General features: G+C 42.6%; 1 non-coding gene across 1 annotated transcript; it reads left to right on the top strand.

The window, feature by feature from the left end:
- Positions 1–2,778: 2,778 nt before the first annotated feature.
- LOC117063221 lies at positions 2,779–2,885 on the top strand. Its single transcript, XR_004428819.1, has one exon. It is a non-coding gene; the product is annotated as a U6 spliceosomal RNA (small nuclear RNA).
- Positions 2,886–16,672: the final 13,787 nt, after the last annotated feature.

Genomic DNA, 16,672 nt, shown 5'->3' with positions numbered 1-16,672 from the left:
AATTGACTATATAGTAAGAGAATAAGGAAACAAAGCATAAAGCATAGGCTGAAAAACTGTGTCTGAGACATTCTAAGAATTTTTCTCCTTCATGGGTAAGCTTTTTTTTGTTTGCTTGTTTGTTTGTTTTGAGATGGAGTTACCCAGGCTGGAGTTGCAGTGGCACAGTTTTGGCTCACTGCAACCTCTCCCTCCCAGGTTCAAGCAATTCTTCTCAAGTGATTCTCCTGCCTCAGCCTCCAAAGTAGCTGAGATTACCGGTATGCACTACTACGCTCTGCTAATTTTTGTATTTTTAATAGAGACGGGGTTTCACCATTGTGGCCAAGCTGGCCTCGAACTCCTGACCTCAAATAATCCACCCCCCTCACCCTCCCAAAGTACTGGGATTACAGGCGTGAGCCACCGCATCTGGCCCATGGGTGAGCTTTTTATACCCACATTTATTGTCCCAACACATAGGTTTGATCTAACTTCTGTCAGCTTACTATTTTTCTTCTTCTTTGCTGTTCTGCTCTGTTTCGTGTTTATAGTTTACTATAGGGAGTGTATTGTCTTTTCTGTTTCTCTGCTTATGGATCCCAATGCAGCTCTCTCACTCAATGGTTGCAAATCCTTCTTGAACTCTAGGCATCATGTTCATCTTCTGAAAAATGAAAAGCATATTTATTTGCTATCTCATGGGGACTCACCTTTGCATCCTAACAACGATTTAGGAACACTTACTAGGTTAAACTATCTCTTGAATTCAATTTCTTCAGTGTTCAAGGGAGAAAGGACCCTTTTCCCTCTGGGCTTTTGCCTGTCCTCTGCTAACTGTTGATAATTGGTTCCTGTCAGAATAATGAACTCCTACCTGATTGCCTGCCGGGCTTTTGCAAGGAAAAAGGACTGCAAAAGAAATTCGGCTTGTTTTTGAGGCTCTAAACATTTCCTACTACTGGAACAACTAACCAACAACCAGCCAGCCAACCAAACAAACAAAATCCCCTAACTCCTGGCAAAACCTTGCAGAGAAAGGCTCAGGTCTGGTCAGACCAGTACCAGTGCCTGCATTTAGCTGCTTCTCTGTAAGGCTCACACCTTGGGTCTACACTTCAGTTCACTTTAATAAGAGGAGGGCCTGCCTTGACCTTCATTTCTCCCTGCCTCGGTCCTCTTTTGGGGCATAAGTACCTTCGCCTGCAAAGAGAGAGGGAGTGTAGCGTGAGCTCCGCCCCACGGCACAGGAATTTGTACATATTCTGGCAGCAGCCCCCAGTAAATCTGCATCCTCTTTGGTCAAGGAAGGCCCTATTTCTAGTGCATTTTGGGTCTTGCCTTTTTGCTTGTCCCCTCTCCAGGACTGAGCTATAGGATGTCGTGGGCCCTTTTGTTTGCCTCTGTACTCGGATTTTCCTCTCACTGTTGGGCTCACCCCAAGACAGGTCAAAAACAAGGCAAAACCCATCTCTTCCTTTCCTGGTATTGACTTTTTGGCTTGGGGAGGTACCTGGAAGGCCGGTGCTCACCCACACCCGGCAGGTTTGAAATTTCTGCTCTAAGGCACTGGGCACAATCCCCAGGACTCCACTGGAATTACAAAAGATTTGCAAAGCTCTCTGCAGGAAACTCCTTTTTCTGACATTCAAGGTGTGTTTTCTGGTCTTTCTTTTGAGAGACTGCCAAAGCAGATAAAAATCTATTCCCAAAGTACCCTAAAGCAGTCTTTCATTCCACCCACAGGAAATCTCTGATAAAGAGGGCAGGGGGCTTTCTTTCCTCAATCTTCTTGGTCAGGAGAAAGCACTCTTGAGGCCAGAATTAGCCTCTGCAAGCCTGTTTCTGGGCAAACATATCCACACCCTCTGCAAAATGCAGCTGGAAGTACCCAGAGCAGAGCAACTAGCGCCCTGTTGAGAGCTGGGGTTGGAAAATCATTTCAAGATCCGGATTTTAAAGCTTCTTTACAAGCGACTCTTAAGTGTATATTCTTTCTTCTTTTTTTGTTTATTTAAAAAAAATCAGTCAGTTTTACATGGCGTAAAAATTCAACCAACTAATTTAAGTATGTATTCTGTTACCTTTTATCCATGCTTTGGAACAGGCATCGTTGAATGGAAGAGGAATCCTATTAAAAGGGTTCAAGTTGCTCTGGAACAGGGTAGCTGATTGTCAGAGCCCGACAGGTGACACAGAAAGAACATCTTGGCCTGGCGCAGTGGCTCACGTCTGTAATCCTAGTACTTTGGGAGGCCGAGGTGGGCAAATCACCTGAGGTCAGGAGTTCAAGACCAGCCTGGCCAGCATAGTGAAACCCTGTCTCCACTAAAAATAAAAAAATTAGCCAGGCATAGTGGCACATGCCTGAAGTCCTGGCTACTTGGGAGGCTGAGACATGAGAATTGCTTGAACCTGGGAGGTGGAGGCTGCAATGAGCTGAAATTACGCCACTGCACTCCAGCCTGGGCAACAGAGTGAGATTCAGTCTCAAAAAAAAAAAAAAAAGTCAAAACATCTAGAAGACAGGATCTAGGCCCTAGCAAGTTGGAAAACAGACCACCGCACAAACTTGGGGAAACTCCATCTTCTCCAACTTAATGGGATCCCTCCAGAAGAGATTTAAGAAGGCAGGGTAGGTCTAGATCATGAGTTAGTAAACCACAGCACTTGGAGCAGATCCAGGGAATCCACTGCCTGTTTTTGCACAGTCGGAGTTAATGATTTTTACATTGTCAAATGGTTGGAAGAAATCAGATGAGTACTCTTTATTGACATATAAAAATTATGTAAAATTTTGTACTCACTTCGGCAGCACATACACTAAAATTGGAATGATACGGAGAAGTTTAGTATGGCCCCTGCGCAAGCATGACATGCAAATTCGTGAAGCATTCCATATTTTTTATTTTTTGAGATGGAGTCTCACTCTGCTGCCCAGGCTGGAGTGCAGTGGCATGATTTTGGCTCACTTCAACCTCTGCTTCTTGGATTCAAGTGATTCTCCTGCCTCAGCCTCCCCCATGGCTGGGATTACAGGCGTGCACCACCATGCCTGGATAATTTTTTCGTATTTTTAGTAGAGACAGGGTTTCACCATATTGGCCAGCCTGGTTTCAAACTCCTGACCTCAAGTGATCCCTCTGTCTCGGCCTTCCAAAGTGCTATGATTACGGGTGTGAGCCACCATGCCCAGCCACATATTTTTTTTAATTAAGGAAAAGAAAATTATGGCCCGGTGCGTTGGCTCACGCCTGTAATCCCAACACTTTGGGAGGCCGAGGTGCGCGGATCGGCCTGTAGTCCCTTTTGAGTAGGAAGCTGAGGCAGGAGGATGGTTTGAGCCCAGGAATTTGAGGCTGCAGAGAGCCACGATAGCGTGCTGCACTCCAGTCTGGCAACAGAATGAGACCTTGTCTCTAATATATATTATATTCATATATATATGTGTGTATGTGTGTGTATACACATATATATGTATATAATATATATTATTTATAAATAAATATATAATTATTTTATTTTATTTTAGAGAATATGTCAGTGAGATGGCTGGAGCCGCCATGGTCAAGGGGTGTCTTTGCTTTTGAATTTTTTTTCTTTTCCCTTAGCTATTTTTTTATTTCATGAGAATACTCTTAATTACTTTTAAAAGGAAAACATGAAACTTTTAGAACGTTAACGCAAGGCAGCATTCAGAGACTTACTCAGATCCCCCTTGCAGGCACCAGTGCCACCTAATTGTTTGCTCCACACAAAAGGCGGATCAGAGAAAATCGCTTCTTTATTCTTCCCTTTACATCATCTCCCCGGCACCTGGGGAGTCTGGATGCACGGAGACCAAGTACAACATGCATCTGATGATGGGTTACACCAAAGCACACCAAGACCTAAATCCTTCCCAGATTTATGAAGATTTTCTATAGCTTAACTAGATTTCTAATTGTCCTGCCACCTGTACTGAAATGTACAGTATGTGTTAATCTTGAATTCTTTTCTGTTTCCATAATCTTGGTAAAGTTTCCTGCACTCAAACAGTAAATCCAGTTTGGTCCTTGGGCTTTAAAGAGGGAGCCAAATTCACTTTTATGATTTCCAGTATGAAGGTGTCTTTGGAGGCATTTGGGCATCTAAAAGCCCAGAACAATTTTTCTTCCCTGTGGTCCCTGTGCTGTGGCTTCCAGGCCAAAACCATAAGTTCACAAGAGTCTGTTGCCTCATTCGTTACATGATTTTTCTATCATTTCAGAAGAGTTTAGAGAGAAATGAGTAAGAGTTTCCACATATTCAGCACACCAGGTGTTCTGTTCTCCCCACAAAATGTTCATTTATAGATGATAACTTGCTGGTTTATTTTCTGGTGGTATTGAGGTTATAGGATGAAAAGGTACACTCAGTACCTGTTAATGTAACCATTTTTCTGGACATTTTTAAAGGCAGCTGTATCTGAGTCTGCCATGTGACCTTAGACTATGTCAAGTTGAAATAATAACATTATGTACCCTGCTATCTCACAGGGCTGTTTTCAGGAATTAAATGTGATAAAATATGTAACCATCTCTGAAAAGGTGAAGCACTTTGCAAGTGAGAGTACTCAGTCCTCTTCAAAAGGAGGCTTTTTGAAGGCAGTGAAAAGGAAGCTATTGATCACAGGGTATATGCATCTTCAGTTGTAACAGGATTCAGTTCTGGCGATCTAATGTATGGCATAGCAACGGTAGTTAATAATGTATTGTATCTTTTTTTTTCTTTTTTTTGAGACGGAGTCTCCCTCTGTCGCCCGGGCTGGGGTGCAGTGGTGCGATCTCTGCTCACTGCAAGCCCCGCCTCCTGAGTTCACCCATTCTCCTGGCTCAGCCTCCTGAGTAGCTGGGACTACAGCGCCCGCCCACACGCCCGGCTAATTTTTTTATATTTTTAGTAGAGACGGGGTTTCGCCGTGTTAGCCAGAATGGTCTCGATCTCCTGACCTCGTGATCCGCCCTTCTCAGCCTCCCAAAGTCCTGGGATTACAGGTGTGAGCCACCGCTCCCGACCAATAATGTATTGTATTCTGAAAATTTGCAGAGAGTAGGGTTCAGTGCTCTCCTCACATCAGAAAAAAAAAAAAAAAAGGAAAAAAAGATGATTTAACTAGGTAAAGTGATGGATATGTTAGTATGATTGTAGTGATCAGTTCACAGTGTATATATATATAAAAACACCACCTTGTGTGCCTTGGATATACAGCATTTTTATTTGTCAATCATACCTCAATAATGGGTTTGGGTGGGGGAAGCAGGCTTCTTTTTATGATTGTCACTTTCCTGTCAGCTACTCCCCTATGCCAAAAAGTTAAATGCGGTTTTTCTCTTTAGTTGGAGAACTTGAGTTTGTCTGTCGTTAGGTAAGTTGCTTCACTTGTCAGTCTCAGTTTCTTCTTCTGGAAAGTTTCATCTAAAAATATATATATTATAGGCAGGGCGCAGTGGCTCACACCTGTAATCCCAGCACTTTGGGAGGCCAAGGTGGGTGGATCTCCTGAAGTCAGGAGTTTGAGACCAGAATGGCCAACGTGGCGAAACCCTGTCTCCACTAAAAATACAAAAATTAGCCAGGCGTGGTGGTACTTGCCTGTAATCCCAGCTACTCGGGAGGCTAAGGCAGGAGAATTGCTTGAACCCGGGAGGCAGAGGTTGCAGTGAGTCAAGATTGCGCCATTGCACTCCAGCCTGGCAACAAGAGAGAAACTCCATCTCAAAAACAAAACAAACAATGTGTGTATATATATATTATATATATATAACATATATATCAATATAAATATGTGTACGTTTGTAAGATGGTACATTGGAAGAAGCTGGGAAAATAGGACACAGGCATTTCCTCTCTGTACTCTTTTGGCAACTTTTTTGTCGTTTTATTTTGTTGCTTTGTTTCGAATGAGAATTACCATTCCATAGTTTTGCAACTTTCTATGAGTCTATAATTTAGAATAAGAAGTTTTTAAAATTATGTGTAAAGCACCTGATGCAATGCCCAGAAATATTTTGGAAGTTCAGTCACTTGTGCTATAAGCATTATGTAGAACTGAGTTTTATTATTGTTTGATATTATTATCTAACCCCATAATGACTAATAATATTTGTTGGATGCCTACTGTGTGCCAGACACAGTATTAAGTATTGTATTTTAAAATTCTAACGACATCCTTAGGTGGTAATTAACGATTATCATTTCTGTTGAATAAATGGGAAAGCCAGGGCATAGAGAAGTTAGGTAATTTGCCCAAGCTCACAAAGTTTAGAAGCGGGGGGAACCAGATACAAATTCAGATGGTCTGATTCCGCAATTCTCATTCAAAGAAAAGATCATGATTTAGTCATCTGCAGAATTTTAGGCAAGATCAGACCTCTGGGTGGGAAACCTGTACCTCTGCACTCTCATTTCCTGACTTTACTTCCACAGTGTTCCCTGCCCAGTGGCTGCAGGATTCTATTTGATGAGATTTTTGAGATTCCTAAGGACCCCCTATCATTCTCCAATAATCCACCTCACCCAACTCTCAAGCTGGTAGAAATCCAACTGATAAGGTGCTCTTTCAACTATGACAGTGGTTCCCACATGGGGATGCAAGACTAAAGGCCTCGAGCTGAAGACTTGAATTCAGTGGCCTGGCCTGTGCCCCCGGAGCCTGTTTTTGCATTTTGTTTTGAGACAGAGTCTCGCTCTGTCACCTAGGCTGGAGTGCAATGGCGTGATCTCGGCTCGCTGCAACCTCCACCTCCCAGGTTCAAGCAATTCTCCTGTCTCAGTCTCCTGAGTAGCTGGGATTACAGGTGCGCACCACCACACCCGGCTAATTTTTTATATTTTTGGTAGAGATGGGTTTTCACCATGTTGGCCAGGCTGGTCTCAAACTCTTGACCTCAGAAAATCCCCATCGCGGCCTCCCAAAGTGCTGGGATTACAGGCATGAGACACCGCACCCAGCCTTTCCAGAGCCTGTGTTTTTAATTTGGTTTACAGATAAATTACTTTATTTTTTGTTTATATAAATATGGAATCTCACTATGTTGCCCAGACTGATCTCAAACTCCTAGGCTCAAGTGATCCTCCCACCTCAGGCTCCCAAAGTGCTAGGATTACAGCTGTGAGCCCCACACCCAGCCAGATAAATTCTTATCTTTAGTCAGATTTGGGAAATCATGATTTAAGATTATGATTTCTAAAGATACCTGCTACAAAGCCATTTGGGGGCATTGGTTATTATGGCAAGCTGTAAAACATCACTGGGATTTTCAGGCAAGTATGGCTTTGGGAGCAGACAGTCCTCCATTCTAACCCTCTCTTCTGTTCTCATATTTTGCAATTCCTTTAAAATGGAAACAGGATGGGCGCGGTGGCTCACGCCTGTAATTCCAGCACATTGAGAGGCCAAGGCAGGCAGATCAACTGAGGTCAGGAGTTCAAGACCAGCCTGCCCAACATAGCAAAACCCCATCTTCACTAAAATAGAAAAATTAGCCAGGTGTGGTAGCGCACACCTGTAATCCCAGCTACTTGGGAGGCTGAGACAGGAGAATCGCTTGAAACTGGGAGGCAGAGGCTGCAGTCAGCCGAGATTGTGTCACTACACTCCAGCCTGCGTGACAGAGCAACACTGTCTCAAAAACAAAAAAAATAAGTGAAATGGAAACAATTCAACCCACCTCACAGTGCTGCTGTGAGGATTAGAGTTAATGTCATAGGAACTATTGCATTTTGTGCATTATCGTTGCTGTTAATTTACCATCTACTACCACATAAATAGAGTTGAATTATCAGCCAAACACCCAGTCACCTTGGATGGTAGAGAGCCAGGCTCTGGGGACAGGTCAATGGTCTCTGTCACCCAGGCTGGAGTGCAGTGGTGCCAAAATGGCTCACTGCAGCCTCTACCTCCTTCCTGGGCTTTGATGATCCACCAGCCCCAGCTTCCTGAGTAACTGGGACTACAGATGCCTGCCACCATGCCTGGCTGGTAGGTTCCATTTTGATTAAATGGAGAAAGCTTTCCAGAGTGAGGAACAACAGGTCCAGATGGGAGACACAGTGGAAGTTTTTGGCAGGTGAAAACTCATCCAACGGGAAAGCGACTCTGCAGAGACACAAGTCTTAACAAGTCTTGTCTCTTTAAAAGGCCAACAGACCAGGTGCAGTGGCTCACGTCTGTAATCCCAGCACTTTGGGAGGCAGAGGTGGGCAGATTGCTAGAGCTCAGGAGTTCAAGAACAGCCTCGGCAATATGGTATGAAACCCTGTCTCTACAAAAAATTAGCCAGGCATGGTAGTGTGCCTCTAGTCCCAGCTACTGGGGAGGCAGAGGTAGGAGGATCGAGTGAGCTCGGGGGTAGAGGCTGCAGTGAGCTAAGATCGCGCCACTGCACTCCAGCCTGGGTGACAGAGTAAGACCCTGTCTCAAAATTTAATTTAATTTAATTTAAAAAGCCAACAGTGGTCAGTAGGGGAGTTGATGATGAATGATCACAAATTTCTTACCACTGTTAAAATAAAGACTTGAGCAAACCAAGTCCACTAACGTTGGCGTAATGATGCTTTGCATATAAGGACCATTTTCACCATCCTATTGGTGCCAGAAATGATTCCACCTTTCAAAAGAGCCCTAGCCTCTTGCCTCCAGGGATGTGGTCCCACCCTTATGGGCCTTGATAGGCTACATCATCATGACTTCACGGTTCTTGGAAGTAGTAAATTTCCTGCCATGTCTATCTTAATCACATCTCAATCTGCACACCTACAGCAGAGATTTCTCATTCTCTCAAGCAGAAGTGAGCCTCGGAAGACACTCAAGTTGCCTGGGTAAAAAGGCAATTTGATGGCCATTTAAAGCTTTAATATCTTTGATTTTAACCTCAGATAAACAAGATAAACAAGCAAGTATCTATACCGGTAGGGACTATTTCTATTTAACTTTTTAAACTACTTTTGTATTTTACTAATAGAAACCAAATTCCTGAGAACTGAATTAAGGAACTCAGGAATTTCAAAGCTTTGGGGTACCTTTTATATTGTTGTCTATGGAGTCGTATTTTAGAGGTGCTACTCTTTTGTTTTGTTTTTTGTTTTTTTGGCTTTGTTGTTGTTGTTTTGAGATGGAGTCTCGCTCTGTCACCCAGGCTAGAGTGCAGTGGTGAGATCTGGGCTCACTGCAACCTCTGACTGTTTTTAGTAGAGACAGGGTTTCACCATGCTGGCAAGGCTGGTCTCGAACTCCTGACCTCAGGTGATCCACCTGCATTGGCCTCCCAAAGTGCTGAGATTACAGGCATGAGGCACCTTGCCTTGCTATCAGGGTTCTTTAGAGGGACAGAACTAATAGGATAGATGTATATAAACAGGGGAATTGATTAAGGAGTATTAACTCACACAATCACAAGGTTCCAGAATAGTCTGTCTGCAAGCTGAGGAGCAAGGAAGTCGGTCCAAGTCCTAAAGCTGAAGAACTTGGAGTCGGATGTTTGAGGGCAGGAAGCATCCAGCACGGGAAAAAGATGTAGGCTGGGAGGCTAAGCCAGTCTGATCTCTCCACATTCTTCTACCTGCTTTTATTCTGGTCTTGCTGGCAGCTGATTAGATCATGCCCACCCAGATTAGGGGTGGGTCTGCCTTTCCCAGCCCACTGACTCAAATGTTAATCTCCTTTGGCAATACACACCCAGGATCAATACTTTGCATCCTTCAATCCAATCAAGTTGACACTCAGTATTAACCATCACAATGGATAACACATTGAGCTATATCAATGTGCCATAGTACACATTGCTCTAGCACTGCCCAGGTATTGTCACCCAGTTGATGACATAACTGAGTCTTCAAAAGGCTAATAACTGCTCTATGAAGCCCTTACTTCAGGATGATGGGAACATGATAAGACAAGCAAATTCTATGATCATAGCCCAGTGCAGTCCTTGTTGCTGTAAAGTAAGTTTCTTAGTCAGAAGCAATGCTATGTGGGTCGGGCACGGTGGCTTATGCTTGTAACCCAGCACTTTGGGAGGCCGAGGAGGTTGGATCACTTAAGGTCAGGAGTTTGAGACCAGACTTTCCAATGCAGTGAAACCTCATCTCTACTAAAAATACAAAAATTAGCCTAGTGTGGTGGTGGCATGCCTGTAATCTCACTACTGGGGAGGCTAAGGTGGGATAATCACTTGAACCAGGGAGGTGGAGGTTGCAGTGAGCCAAGATCTCACCACTGCACTCCAGGCTGTCTCAAAAACAAACAAACAAACAAACAAAAAAGAAAGGAAGCAGCAGCAGCAGCAATGCTATGTGAATAAAAGTGAATAAGGCACGCTTTAAGTCCATAGGTGATGGTTTTATTAGAAGCACTGTGGGCAGAAAGGCACATCTCTATGCAGAATAAATGTCTATTTCAGCAAGAACATACAATAGCAGTGGTGCAGTGAAGCCTAATTTATACAAATACATTATCTTGGAAATGTTTTTAAAATATAAAATATAGAGAGTAAAGGGGGAATATCCCAATTCACTCTCCTCTCTTACTTCTCCCCTTCCCCATTTTGCACAATCCCAGTATTCTCCCCAGAACTCTTGACTAGTCTTTCAGCTTGTATTCTTTCTGCCTTTTCCTGTACATTTACACCCGTATATGTGCATACAGGAATAGACCTTTTTTTTAAAAAAAAAAAAAAAAAAAAAGGGAGAATAGGCTGCAATCACAATACTGTTTTACAACTTCTTATTAAAATTATTTTTCTTCATTAGGTCTGAAAATATTGTTTTGATGTGCAGGGAAGATTATGTGTGAGATCTCTGTCTCTATGCCTATGGCTATTTTTATTTATTTATTTTTGAAATGGAGTTTCCCTCTTGTCGCCCAGGCTGGAGTGCATTGGTGCAATCTCAGCTCACTGCAACCTACACCTCCCGGGTTCAAGATATTCTCCAGCCTTGCCTCCTGAGTAGCTGGGACTTCAGGCACGCACCACCAGGCCCGGCTAATTATTATTATTATTATTATTATTATTATTATTATTTTTTGAGACGGAGTGTTGCTCTGTCGCCCGGGCTGGAGTGCAGTGGCCGGATCTCAGCTCACTGCAAGCTCCGTCTCCCGGGTTTACGCCATTCTCCTGCCTCAGCCTCCCGAGTAGCTGGGACTACAGGCACCCGCCACCTCGCCCGGCTAGTTCTTTGTATTTTTAGTAGAGACGGGGTTTCACCGTGTTAGCCAGGATGGTCTCGATCTCCTGACCTCGTGATCCGCCGTCTCGGCCTCCCAAAGTGCTGGGATTACAGGCTTGAGCCACCGCGCCCGGCCAATTATTATTATTATTATTTTTTTTTTTTAGTAGAGACGGAGTCTCACCATGTTGGCCAGGCTGGTCTCAAACTCCTGACCTCAGGTGGTCCACCCATCTCAGCCTCCCAAAATGCTGGGATTATAGACATGAGCCACCGCCCCCAGCTTATGGCTACATTTATAGCTACATCTACATCTAGATCTCTAGAAATATCGACATTGACATCTACATCTATGTCTACATAAAACATTATAAAACAGTGAGCAGCCATGAACCCATCAGTGAACCTAGAACTACAACACAACCAATAACTTACATCTATATGTATATTTCTTATCTATTCCATTTCCTGAATCTCTTGGTGACTACTTTTTGAAGTTTTGCAGTTATTATTCCATTGCTTTTTAAAAACAACTTGATATTTTAAAAGTTTCAGGCTCACGAGAAAGTGTAAAAATAGTACAGAATGTTCTAGTATACCATTTACCTAGCATCCCCTAATAATAGTATCTTATACATGTTAGCATAGTACATCATCAAAGCCAGAAAATTAAGGTTGGTGTAATAATATTAATTCAAGTACAAATCTTATTGGATTTTGCCAGTTTATATGTACTCTGGTGTGTGTGTGTGTGTGTGTGTATAGTTATATTAAATTTTATCATGCATAGATTCCAGTAGCTATTACCAAAACCAGGATACAGAACTGGTCCATTACTTACAACCCTGGCAACCACTGATGTGTTCTCCATCACTATAATTTTGTCACTTTATTGTTTTTGTTTTGTTTTGTTTTTTTGAGATGGAGTCTTGCTTTGTCACCCAGGCTGGAGTGCAGTGGCACAATGTGGGCTCACTGCAACCTCCGCCTCCCAGGTTCAAGAGATTCTCGTGCCTCAGCTCCGTGAGTGGCTGGGATTACAGATGTGCACCATGCCTGGTTAATTTTTGTATTTTTAGTAGAGACATGGTTTTGCCATGTTGGCCAGGATGGTCTCAAATTCCTGACTTCAAGTGATCCACCCACCTCGGCCTCCCAAAGTGTTGGAATTACAGGTGTGAGCCACCACACCCTGCCTGTGTTTTTTTTTTTTCACTCAGCATTCCGCCCTTGAGATGCATCCAAGTTACTGCACATAGCAATGCTTCATTCCTTTTGTGTATACGAATGTAAGTTCTGATTTCTCTGGAATAAATAGCCAGGACTTTCATTGCTGGGTAAGTAATGAGTATATTTAAACTTTATCATAAACAGCTGAACTGCTGAGTAGCTAAATCGTTTTACACTCCCGTGAGCAACGTATGAAAGATCCAGTTGCTCCACATCTCACCAGCACTTGGTATTACTAATATTTTTTTCTTTCTTTCCTTCTTTTTTTTTTTTGAGACAGAGTGTCGCACTGTCGCCCAGGCTGGAGTGCAGTGGTGCAATCTTGGCTCCCTGCAACCTCCGCCTCCTGGGTTCACGCCATTCTCCTGCCTCAGCCTCCCGAGTAGCTGGGACTACAGGTGCCCGCCACTACGCCCAGCTAATTTTTTTGTATTTTTAGTAGAAATGGGGTTTCACCATGTTAACCAGGATGGTCTCGATCTCCTGACCTCGTGATCCTCCCGCCTCAGCCTCCCAAAGTGTTGGGATTACAGGCTTGAGCCACTGCACCTGGCTAATATTTTTTTCTTTTAACCATTCTTATAGATGTGTAGTAATATCTCATCATAGCTTTTAGTAATATTTCATCATTAGGGAAATTTGCATTTCTCTAATGACTAATGATGTGAAATATCATTTTTTATCTGCATGTTTGCCATACATATATACTCCTTGGTAAAGTGTTTCTCTTCTGTTTTCTGATTGGAGTTTTTTTCCTTTCTGTTGAATTTGGAGAATTCTTTATACATTCTACATACAAGTCCTTTGTTGGATGTGTGATTTGCAGACCTTTTATTACAGTCTGTTGTTTGTCTTTTTATTCTCTTAACAGAATCTTTCACAGAGCAAAGTTTTTAATTTTGATGAAGAGCAATTTATTTATTTATTTATTTTTGTCTTGTAAATCATACCTTTGCTATCATGTCTGAGAACTCTTCACCTAATCCTAGGTTATGAAGATTTTCTTCTAAGAGCTGTATGGTTTTTTGTTTGGCATTTGGGAATATGATCCATTTTGAGATAATTTTTGCATGAAGTCTGAGGGGTGTAGGTCAAGGTTTATTTTTATTTTTATTTTTTATTTTTTTAGACAGGGTCTCACTGTATTGCCTGGGCTAAGTGCAGTGGCATGATCATGGCTCACTGCAGCCTTGACCTCCTGGGCTGAAGCAATCCTCCCACTTTCTGAGTAGCTGTGACTGCAGGCATGCACCACCACCATGCCCAGCTAATTTTTGATTTAATTTTTTAGTTTTTATTCTTATTTTAGATGGAGTCTTGTTCTGTCACCCAGGCTGGAGGCTCATTGCAGCCTCCACCTCCCAGGTTCAAGTAATTCTCCTGCCTCTGCCTCCCGAGGAGCTGGGATTACAGGCATGTGCCACCACGCCTGGCTAATTTTTGTATTTTTTGTGGAGATGGGTTTCACCATGTTGGCCAGGCTGGTCTGGAACTCCTGACCTCAAGTGATCTCCCCGCCTTGGCCTCCCAAAGTGCTGGGATTCAAGGCATGAGCCACTGCGCTCACCCAGTGTTTTATATTTTATAGAGACGGGGTCTTGCCGTGTTGTCCAGGGTGATCTCAAATTCCCGGACTCACATGATCCTCCCACCTCAGCCTTCCAAAGCATTGGGATCCTGGGATTATAGTTATGAGCCACAGCACCTGGTCAGCATTCTTTTTTTTTTTTTTTTGAGACGGAGTCTGGCTCTGTCGCCCAGGCTGGAGTGCAGTGGCCGGATCTCAGCTCACTGCAAGCTCCGCCTCCCGGGTTTACGCCATTCTCCTGCCTCAGCCTCCCGAGTAGCTGGGACTACAGGCACCCACCACCTCGCCCAGCTAGTTTTCTGTATTTTTTTTAGTAGAGACGGGGTTTCACCGTGTTAGCCAGGATGGTCTCGATCTCCTGACCTCGTGATCCGCCCATCTCGGCCTCCCAAAGTGCTGGGATTACAGGCTTGAACCACCGCGCCAGGCCAGCGTTCTTTTTTTAACCTATAAATATCCAAATTGTTTCAGGACTATTTATTATAAAGGTTATCCTTCCTCCATTGAATCACTTTTGCACCTTTGTCAAACATCTGTTGGTGAATATGTGGGCCTATTTTTGTACTCTTGTTCTGTTCCAGTGATCACAAGTATCTGTTCCTCTGCCAACACCACACTGTCTTAATTACTGTTACCGTGTAATAAGTAAGTCTTAAAATCAGGTAATTTGATTCCTCCCATTTTATTCTTTTTCAAAATTGTTTTAGCTATTCTAGTTCCTTTGCTTCTCTGCGTAAATTTCAGAGTCAGCTTGTCTATATCTACAAAGAATTCTGTTGAAGCTTTGATAGATCAGTTTGGACATAATTGACACTTTTATGGTTAGTCTTCAAACTAATGAACCTGGTATGTCTCACTATTAGGCTTTTTTTAAACCTTTTTCATCCGTGTTTCACAGTTTCTATCATACAGATGCTGTATATGTTATGTTAGATTTATACACAGTATTTCCTCTAGTTTTGAGCAATCATAAATGTTATTGTGTTTTAAATTTCTGTTTCCAATTGCTCATCACTAATATATGCTTTCTAGCATGATTCCTTTTTGTGTGTTGACTTTGAATCCTGAAAACCTACTAAATTCACTTATTAGTTCTTGGCATTTTTCTTTTTTGGTGGATTCCTTGGGGATTCTCTAGACAATTGTGTCCTCTGCAAATAGGGTCAATTTATTTCTTCCTTTCCAATATGTATGCCTTTAATTTCCTTTTAATTCATAGGCATATACACCCACTTGATTATTCATTTTCCTATTGTTGAAAACCTAATTTTTATTTTATTCTAAGTACCTCTTCTGATATCGTAAGCCCACATTCTTCATCCAAATCTCTAGGATCCAGTTGTATGCTGAAATTCTAAACTTTTTGGATTTTATTTTATTTTATTATTGATTTGTTTATTTATTTATTTTTGAGACAGAGTCTTGCTCTGTTGCCCAGACTGGAGTGCAGTGGCGTGATCTCGACTTACTGCAACCTCCTCCTCCTGGGTTCAAGCAATTCTCCTGCCTCAGCCTCCCGAGTAGCTGGGACTACAGGCATCTGCCACCATGCCCGGCTAATTTTTGTATTTTTAGTAGAGACGAGGTTTCACCATATTAGCCAGGCTGGTCTTGAACTCCTGGTCTCAGGTGATCCACTCACCTCAGCCTCCCAAACTGTGGGATTACAGGCATGAGCCACAACACCCTGCCTACTTTTTTGAGTTTAGGAAGATCGTTTCAAAAAAAATTAACCAGGTGTGATGGTGTGAGCCTCTGGTCTCAGCTACTCAGGAGGCTGAGATGGGAGGATTGCTTGAGCCCAGGAGTTTGAGGATGCAGTGAACTATGATCATGCCACTGCACTCCAGCCTGGGTGACAGAGTAAGACTCTCCAAAAAGAAAAAAAAAAAAAAGAAAGAGAGAGAGAAAGGATGTTCATAGCATTCCTTATATATATGGGAGTTTATTAAATATTAACTTACAAAATCACAAAGTCCCACAATAGGCTGTCTGCAAGCTTGAGGAGTAAAGGAGAGCCAGTCTGAGTTTCAAAACTGAAGAACTTGGAATCAGATGTTTGAGGGCAGGAAGCATCCAGCATGGGAGAAACATGTAGGCTGGGAGGCTAGGCCTATCTCACCTTTTCACATTTTTCTGCCTGCTTTATATTTGATGACAGCTGATTAGGTTGTGTCCACCAGATTAAGGGTGGGTCTGCCTTCCGCAGCCCACTGACTCAAATATTAATCTCCTTTGGAAACATCCTCACAGAAAAACCCAGAATCAATACTTTGCATCCTTCAATCCAATCATGTTGACACTCTGTTAACTAGCCTAGCATCTACTGATATTTCATAATGCTCCCAACAGATCTAGGGTAGCATCCTGTAATCAGACATGTTAACTTTTTTGCAAAGAAAGAAATGAATATTCACACAAAGTAAGATAAATAAAATCTACAAATAGCTTTACATCAGTCCTGGTCAGATTTTGCTGCAAATGAGTTTGTACCAAACTTAGGGGAAAAAAATCTTTCTGTTTTGAGAACCTTTTGGATTTAAGAATTGCAGACAAGAGACAGTGAATCTATTATTTGACTTGAAATTTGATGTTTCTCTGGATTTCTTTTTCTTCATCTGTAGTTTTTGACAGAGTATGTTTGGAGTTTCTCCTCTCATTCATCTGTTTCCATTCTACATTCTG

This window comes from Trachypithecus francoisi, unplaced genomic scaffold (assembly GCF_009764315.1).
Source record: "Trachypithecus francoisi isolate TF-2019V2 unplaced genomic scaffold, Tfra_2.0 Lachesis_group17, whole genome shotgun sequence".
NCBI classification, from domain to species: Eukaryota; Metazoa; Chordata; class Mammalia; order Primates; family Cercopithecidae; genus Trachypithecus; species Trachypithecus francoisi.
Note: the sequence above shows the minus strand (reverse complement) of the source record. Positions and strands in the feature narration are given on the sequence as shown.